The sequence below is a fragment of the Alosa pseudoharengus genome, unplaced genomic scaffold, assembly GCF_046254945.1.
Source record: "Alosa pseudoharengus isolate Yale_2024_CS ecotype anadromous, Long Island Sound unplaced genomic scaffold, YU_APseudo_1.1 YU_APseudo_1.1_scf_1, whole genome shotgun sequence".
In the NCBI taxonomy this organism is placed as follows: Eukaryota; Metazoa; Chordata; class Actinopteri; order Clupeiformes; family Clupeidae; genus Alosa; species Alosa pseudoharengus.
In genome coordinates this window covers 24,764,927-24,774,510 of record NW_027468564.1, presented here as the reverse complement: position 1 = coordinate 24,774,510, position 9,584 = coordinate 24,764,927, and the positions used below count along the sequence as shown (strand labels likewise).

The 9,584-nt window shown below is 40.2% G+C and overlaps 1 pseudogene; it reads right to left on the bottom strand.

Moving 5' to 3' along the window:
* LOC143123348 (uncharacterized) overlaps positions 1–9,584 on the bottom strand; it is a 685,973-nt pseudogene that overhangs the window by 251,019 nt on the left and 425,370 nt on the right.

The following is a 9,584-nucleotide window of genomic DNA, read 5'->3' as shown; positions in this document are numbered from 1 at the left end:
GTCCATGATTCATGAAAAAAGTGCCTGCTTGCACGTCAGAGGCGCGAAACGTGGAAGCGCTGCCCGCAGCTCCACCCACTAACCACTCACACAAGCTCGTTCAGTTAGCAGCACTGTCGTTATGTGATAGGCTGCCTACTTATGAGAAGGGCTATGTGCATCGTTGTGTTGTGTACAGTATGTGCCGTTGCGTCTCTCCAGGCAGTGAGAGGGTTGTGCTGTGCTATAGTCCTAGCTGTAGCCTATTGTAAATAATAGGCTATTGCCATAATATGTTAGCTTATGCCATAATGTTATTGTTTATTGTTTATGGTTGGTGCCTCTGGCTGCTCTTATCGCGTGTGTTTGGCTCTGTGTACAGCCTTATAGGCTATAGCCCATGTGATTGTGAAACAATGTAAGTTGTTGAGTAATTTTAACCCTCTACTGCATGTTATATATGGCAACAATTCATTTATCTTAGTGTTTCTAATTGGCAGTAACACAAAACCCATATTTTACTATTCATATGTGAAAAAGGGGATTTTAGTTTTGGTATAAAAAAATAATTGTTAGGTTACATTAAGTGGATATATTGTTAGTACTTCCTATTTCTACAGAGAGGTACCTCTGTGACCACCACCACCTGTCCGCTACCTGTGGATGGTCAAAATTTAGAATTTATGCATAATTTCTTTAAAAAAAATTAAAACACTATCTGGACTATGTAAACATGAACAATGTATCATTAAAACAAGTTTATAATGAGTTTTTTGTAAATTGGCAAAATAAAATTGTTGCCATATGGCAACAGTATGTAAATACGGACCTTTTTGTGTCCATTCAAATGAATGGTATCATAGGATTACAATAGGATTGCATTGCATTTGGATACTCAGGGAATATATACAACTTTTGACAATATTTTGAAGTAAAAAAACATTATTTACACATTTATTTGTAATTTCAGACATTTTGGAGTCTTTTAGGATATTGTACATGTTTACCAATTTGCAAAATATCTATAGAATGAGGTTCAGACAGTATAGTGATTGGAGCGGTAAAGATGTATTTTGTGTTATTGTTCACCACACAGTCAACTAGACATGGTGTTTTCACCATTTTTGTTTGGGATTTTGGGAAAGATAAAAGCACATTGTTTGCTCTTCCACCAAAGAACTGTCAGGATTAGCTATAATCCAGCAATAAGGAGGAAAACATTGATATGTGTAGCAGATAGAGGCTGCAGTCACCCATCCTGTCTCTTTGGCTACAGCTTTAGCACCTCAGAGGCCAAAAGTTCAAGGGCAAATGGGGTGACCCTTCTCTCCTCACTATAAATGGTGTAAGAAGAGGGCTGGCTTGCTGTGGAGCCATCCAAGGCATGCCCAGTGTGAGCCTGTAGACCCACACCAGAGACCCCTTATAGGTTGACCCTTGTGTGCGTGTGACCCCAAATATGGATGACGCATGGCTTTACAGGGTAGGGAAAGGCTGTCAGGGGGATATGTGAAGGATACCTATGTCTCTCTGTGTGTACGGCATGGATTGGCACACTTTCTGAGGGGCAGGGCTCTGTGACTATATGGTCTCACTACAGCTGAATTATGTCCTCTGACTGCAATATAACCCAATGAATTTGGGAAATGAAAGTCATCTAAATGAATTAAAGTCATCTAAATGATGACATTGTTTAATATAAACATTGGTTTTGATCAAAATAATTACTTTATGTCTCTACAGGAAGGCTATTTATTTTCCAAGGCGGACTACACTATGACATACCATGATATTATCACTCTATTGCCCAAAATACAGTTGAATTTGTATTATGTTAGGTTTAGAATTAGATGTATTAGAGCATAACTAATGCAAGCTTAATTAAGTTAATTTCTAAAAGACTTGTAATGAAATAAAAATAAGTTTTTAAAGAAAAATTGGATTTTACAGCATTTTCCACGATTGCGCGTTGTTGCCATATGGCAACAAATTACCAACTACCCCCTTTAAAAACATTTTTTTTAACTTTTTTTCAAAATGTCCTTTATTTAAACCATTTTAAGTAAGAAAAATACTTTAAAACATTTTTTTGTTAAAGTATAGGTGATAATTCATGCAATAAAGGGCTAAGTTGATTCAATTAACAGTCAAAAGGTTGCTAGGTCACGGGGACGCTGGCGAGACTGACGCCGCTCCGTCTGGCATGTTTTTGTTTGGCATTTTAAAAAGTTTAATGATTTAATGTACATTTTCTTCCGGTCAATACATAGTATCTTATAGTCTACATATTTTGCTAGTTTTTCCGCTATTTTTCTCAAGACAAACACCATCTCTAAAGAGAAAGTTGGATACTGCGCCTGGCTGGCCTAACGGCTCCCACACACAGCTGCGTGCATCGCGTTGCTGGAGACGCATCCCATTCACTTTACATGGGCTCACGTGATCCGTTGCCGAACTGAATTGTGGGTCCGTTGCGCCGCGTTTCTCCCGCCGCTCGCGTTGAGGAGTTTAGCTGTTGCTGCACCGACAGACTGCACTGGCCAATCAAGCCAATCTACGGACGGCACCAACCAATCACATTACGGTTTTACTTCAAGTCATTTGCATAGCTACCGTAGGGAACACCCACTGGCATGCGCTGACGGAACGCAGCTGTGTGTGGGAGCCGTTACCTACGCTGCTTCCATTTTCAGTGGGCCTATTGCTTCACCGCTATCATCTGTCTGGCTCTCTGTGTGGTGCTACGTGCTGTGCTGCTTGCATCTCTCCCCTGTCCATCTCTATCGTCATCTCTCCTGTCTGTGAACCTGCTGGTATCTACGGTTGACTGTCCAGCTGCTGGGTATATAGTCGGTTGACTGACCAGCTAACATGGGAGCTTGCTATCCACCTAATTTCTCTTGGACTGATGCTTGGGATTGAGTGAGAGGTGTGTGCTGACTATGGGAGGGTTGCAATACACAGCCCTTGAGCTTCGACAGTTCTCTTCCACCAATGTCAAGCCCAACATCGACGTGCTCCATGTCTGTCGGGTAGCGGGGATAGTCCAGCGCAAGGGCGTAGATTTGGTCTCAGCTTTGGTGGGGACATCCAATCCCCCAAACCCCCCCCCCCCCCCCCCCCGGCTGAAAAGTTAACTTTTACTGACAAGACTGTCAATAGACAATAGCCTCTTTCATTATTTATAGTACTCTAAAGTTAAACTAGCATCTCCGACTGGAGAGAAATATGTGCAGACGAAAACAATTGTTTAAACGTAAATAAATGTTTGACCACTAGATGCCAATTTTGTTTCTCAGATAACAGAAGCTAAGCATATCTTACATTTTAAATTTGCCCAGATTATATAGTCATAATATAATATAGTATATATATATAGTATTTTATTTATGTTACAGAGTATGGAAATGCACCATAGTTTAGGATTGAATATGTCTATGAATTTATGCGACTCTAAATTATATTTGTATTTGCTTAACTGTAATTGGAATTCTTTTGTTGTAAGATACCAGTGCCTTAATGGCGATTTCCTTTGTTATTTCAGACTGTTGGCAATACAGAATATCACAATACAGAAGTGAATCTACTCCATCTCATAATATTGTACAGCAATGCTCCTGACTCAACTGAATTGACAATTTGACATAGGCTAATAATTAGAACCTCACCTGAAGCTCTGATGCTGTTTCCTCAACCTGCCATCCATCTGTAGTGGTTTGATGCTGTCTTTCCTGCATACAAAGTGGTTCATTCATTTTGTAGCCTATCCTTTGGCTAGCGAGTTTAACCCTCCTACCATATTGTATATGATAGTGTTATTTGGATATTATTTATCAAATAATGATTCATTATATTTGAACAACCAACTGTGTTAACTTATTCACATTGCCAACACGTTTTTACAGCATGTGTCATAACAATGCAATGACAGTCCTTCAAACGAATTTGGGTCTCCCTTTTATTTCTCTGCATTGTGTAGGCTACACTCAGAAATACATAACATAAACAGAACAGAAACGAAAAATGTCCAGATCCAATGTTTATTGTGACTTCCAAGATTCTAACTTAAGGTAGGCTAATTAACATTCAGTGACTTGGTAATAACATCTATTGTGATAGCGCGACTTCTATGCGACCGTGCTGCACACCCCTAATCAATACTCCTGACCTTGGTTGAAAGATTACAGAAGCTAGGTTTATCTTTAACAATATCCTGGGTAACATATGCTATCACCAGTTAATACTATTTTTCCACATAATAGAATCTGCATAATTTGAAAGCCTGGTCACTATCACTGCTAGCTTGTGTGGCTAGTTATTTTGCTTAGTTACACTCTGCTTTATGAAAAAGCTTCGTATGTCCCCTTTCTTCTTCTTGGGTGGCAAAGCTGATCTACACACCACAAAAAGGGGTTTGTATGTATGCTGAAGGGAAAAGGGAATATTAAAATGTTTCACTCTGGCCTTTTATGGGGTAGGCCTATGTATTGACAGACAGCCCTGGTAACTTACCGTTGTTGTTGACACACCCGCTCGCTTGACTACCAGCATAGATATATACACTAGATGTCGCCTTGACTACTGCTGTTCATTGGAACGAATGCGTCAATCGAGACGCCATCTTGATTCAGTGATCCACTCCTCTATAATACATTAGCGTCAATCTGGGCAATGATCTAGCGAAAATAAAATCACCATAAATCGTCAAAATCTCAAGCAATTATCTAGTTTTTTGGGTTGTTCCAACTGACAGGCATGTATTTATGGTTGAGTCTAGAGAAAACTAAGCTTAAAACGATAATAAAGATACATTTTACCCGTCTAGCCCCATAGACTCCCATTCATTCTGCACTAGCTAGCGGCGGCCTCTAGAGGAACAATGAGTAAACTGCAACCAGGTTCGATACAATGAAAGTAAACAGGCTCTTCATAGACAGGCTCTGGTTGAGGCCACATACCCCTCGTCTCGTTTACTCATGTAAGCTGTAATCTCACCAGAAGTTGCTGTAGATCTGTAGAACATTTACCTCTGCTACTACATAGGCTACGCCAGTCGTTACTTTTATAATCATGGGTCAGTGCCATGGGCAAACGAGATGTAGCTGAATTCATAAATGACAAAGCCATAAGAAAGGTGATTGTTTTACGTTTCAACAACAAAGAAGCCGATCTGCCATCATTGTGAGAAGTTCCCAAATTTGTCGCTAATCGCTAAAAAGGTTTTCTATCGCTGGGGGTGGCCAAACGTCGCTAAATAGGTAACACTGACAATACAGGAGAACTAGTTTAGCGCTTCAGATCCCTGTACAAAGATGGCGGCGGTGTTGACGCATGCTGAGAAGCAGAAGGCGACATCTAGTGTATATATCTATGGACTACCAGTGCAAGAATAAAGCAATGTGTGTGCTGTGCAGCATGCGTTGTCATCTTAAAATATTGGTTAGGACTAGTCATGAGCGTCCCACCCTAAATCTACGCCCATGGTTCAGCGGAAACGCTATGTGCACCGTGGCTCACGTCGCTCCTTCATCATCCAGCGAGTGACTGAGGATAGCATTCCGACGCTGAGACAACCAACATCTCCTCGGAAATGCCTGCCTGCAAAACATAATATCCCAGAGTGGTTTGCTCCTGCCTCTACATCTAGCAGGAGAGCGACAGGCCAGCATCTGATAAACATACAGACTGTGTCCACTATCACCTCCTCTGCGGCAGGATCAGGTGACGACGTTGTTGCTCCTAACTCAAGCACGAGGGCGTGTCTTAAGGTGGCACTACTTAATGTGAGATCTCTTTCAAATAATACATTTATTTTAAACGATTTTATTTCATCTGCCAACTTGGATTTTATGTTTTTAACTGAGTCCTGGCTACAAACAAATGATCACAGTCAGCTTGTTGAACTGTGTCCTCCTCAGTACGAGTCTTTCAACAAACCTAGAGTTAGCGGTTGCGGGGAGGCATCGTGAGTGTGTACAGGAAGAGCTTAAAATGTCACCAAATACCTTGTGATGACTTTTCTTCCTTTGAAGCGCTCACTTTTAAACTTTGTGGTCCTGATCCAATTTTGTTTGTTGTAATTTACCGTCCCCCTAAACCATCAGGTTGTTTTTTAAATGAAATCCAAGAATTCCTCTCCACTCTTGTCTTATATTATGACAGTGTTGATCTTTGTGGTGAATTTAATTTTCATGTTTATGACTAGTAATAGTTGTAATGTTGTAATGTTGCAGTAATGTTGAAACATTGTTAAATCTTTTCAATTTTGCCAACATGTGTCTGGACCAACACATAACCGTGGTCATACACTGGACCTTGTTTTCACTCTGGGTCTTAAAATATCCTCTGTTGATTGTTTTGATATGACTGTATCTGATCATAACTGTATAGTTTTTAGCTGTGAAACATCCATCATCAAAACTGTCACTCCCAGCTCTTTCTGATCCCGCATATTCAATGAGCATAGTGCCTCAAAATTCTGTGCATTATTCCAGAGTCAATGCCCTGACCTCTCTGAATACTCTTGTACCAATGATCTGGTTGACCAGTTTAATTCCATCTGCTTGTCTTCTCTAAATGTTATTGCACCCATGAAGGCTAGAACTAAGTCATCAGAAAGAAAGCAGCCCTGGATTAATAATGACATTCGTAGTTGTAAAAGGGATTGTAGGAAAGCTGAGCGTAAATGGAAGAAGTCTGGTCTTCAAGTTCATTATGACATTATGAAGGAATCACTTAAACACTATAACATCTTGGTTAAGGATGCAAGATCACATTACTTTTCAGAAATTATTTCTGATCATCAGCATAATCCTAGATTTCTATTTAAAACAGTAGAGCAGCTGGTAAAGCTCTTGTGTCCCAGTGGAAAGTGATGCTGATTGTGAAAAGTTTTTGTCCTTTTTTACTGAGAAAGTAGAGTCAATTAGAACCTCTATCACTCCTAATACTATGCACTCTGAAGTCTCTTTCTTACAGGATAGGCATACTTTAAACCACTTCAATACAGTTACTCTATCTGAACTTCTAGAGACAGTGTCACATATTACAGTATATTCCAGTCCTCTTGATGTAGTACCAACAAAGTTCCTATTAGAAGTAATTGAATCTGTTGGGTCCTGTTTGCTTTCTATTTTTAATAGTTCACTTTTAAATGGCATTGTCCCTGATTACTTTAAAACTGCAAGTGTGAGCCCATTGCTAAAGAAATCAGGGCTTGATCCATCTCTACCTCAAAACTACAGATCTATTTCCAAGTTACCATTTGTATCAAAGATTCTTGAAAGATTAGTGTCCAAGCAGCTTGTCTCTGCACTGGAAAATAATATGTTTTTTGAAAAGCTACAATCTGGTTTCCGAAAGTATCATAGCACTGAGACAGCACTGCTGAAAGTTACAAATGACCTTTTAAGAACAGCTGATGATGGCATGTGTTCTGTCCTTGTACTTCTTGATCTTAGCGCAGCCTTTGACACTATTGATCACAGCATACTGCTGCATAGACTGGAACATTGGGTGGGAATTTCTGGTACAGCCTTACAATGGTTTTCATCTTACTTGTCAAATAGGAATTTTTGTGTTTCTGCAAACAGTTACACATCTTCATTTTTTCCTGTCAAGTATGGGGTACCTCAAGGGTCAGTTTTAGGACCAATCTTATTTTGTTTATACATGCTTCCTCTTGGGCACATTATCCAGAAACACTCTGTCTCCTTCCACTTCTATGCTGATGATACACAGCTGTACCTGTTCCTCTGATCCTAGTATGCTGAATTCCTTAAATGAATGTCTTTGTGACATAAAAAACTGGATGTCAAACAATTTCCTCCGGTTGAATTCTGACAAAAACAGAAGTCCTCATCACTGGATCCCAGCACATAGTAAAACAAATAATACCATCCTTAGGTCCCTTTCACTTTCACTTTGTAACTTTGTTTTGAAAAGTGCTATATAAATAAAGATTGTTATTGTTTTTATTATTATTATAAAAGACACATCATTGGTGGTCGGGGTCCGTGGATTATTTGCTATCAAGTTCATTGAAGTTTGCGTAGCCCATTGATGATCCATCGGGGTATTTCATGTAAATATTGTAAACATATTATGTATTATGTTTCATGTAAGCAAACATAGACCTATGGCACCACCCGTGTGCAACGGATTTTCTCTTTATAATAGGCATATGTCTATTAATGACAGGATCAGCATTTAAACTTTGACCCCATCCAAAAAAAAAAAAAACAAATCGCCCGTACCCGCCCTGCCCCCCGGCTCCCCCGGAGACCGTGGTAGAACTCGCACACACACACACACACACACACACACACACTCACACACACACACACACACACACACACACACCACACACACACACTCACACTCTCACATACACACACACACTCACACACACAAACACACACACACACACTCACACACCACACACACACACACACACACACACACGCACACACACTCACACACACACACACACACACACACACACACACACACACACACACACACACACACACACACACACACACACACACACACACACACACACTATCCTCAACAGTGTCCCTGCGTGTCAGAAATGTTTTATCACCTTTTTTTCTTCTAAAGTTGAAGTGGTCAGTTCTAAAACTAAACACGCTACATCCTCTCATGCAAACAGAAGGCCTCAGTGTCAAGCCCTCATGTATATGCTAAAATGACAAAAATAACAGTTGCAGTTATTTATTTATTTATGTATTTGTTTATTTTGCTTTCTAAAACAGCTTCACTCTGTGCATACAGTGCCATTACAATGCATTGCAAACCAACTCGTGACCATATAATAAGCGTGTTTTCACACTTGGTCCCTTTCTGCCTTCTATACGAACTCAGATCAATGACCCCACTAATGCGAACCGAACTGAGACAACCTCGGGAGGTCCGCAGTATGAACACAAATCGCCCTCGGTTCTCTTACACATTTTGCATGAAAGCTAGCTTATTTTGTCTTACTTGATGTGCCATTTCCAAAAGAAAAGGCATGTTGTTTATTATTTTAAAAAATATTATCATTAGGCTCATGATAGGCCTGTAGACGTTGACGTTTACAGACATTTGCTACAGCCAAACAAATGTGATCTAATGTTAGGCTGAATATCTTTTCATTCGAGCGATTGGTAACTAACAATGCAGAAATCATCCAACTTTGGGGTACATTGCTCACCATTTTTCATGATCTGCTAACATCTCTCTGTTGAACTCTTCTTGCATGTGGCAAACATATACAAGAGACTGTGCAGTACAGTTAACTTCTACAGTTAAAGGGCTGCTGTTCACTTGTCATTTCGGAGGATGTGAGCTAAAGTTGTAGCCTGGCGGGCCATCCTATATCATTGAAATGTATAGTCTGGAATCGAACCATTCACCTCGCTTAATCCAAGGGGCGGGCAGAGAATTGTCTTTCAAACTGCCTAGGCATGCAATAGGCCAGCGCTACGACCATATCCGTATCCGGTCGGCAAAACGGCAAATACATCCTTCTTCGAAAGGAATGACTTAAGTGCATTGTGTTGCTCTACTCTCAAAGAAAAGCACAAGTCCAACTCCTCCAA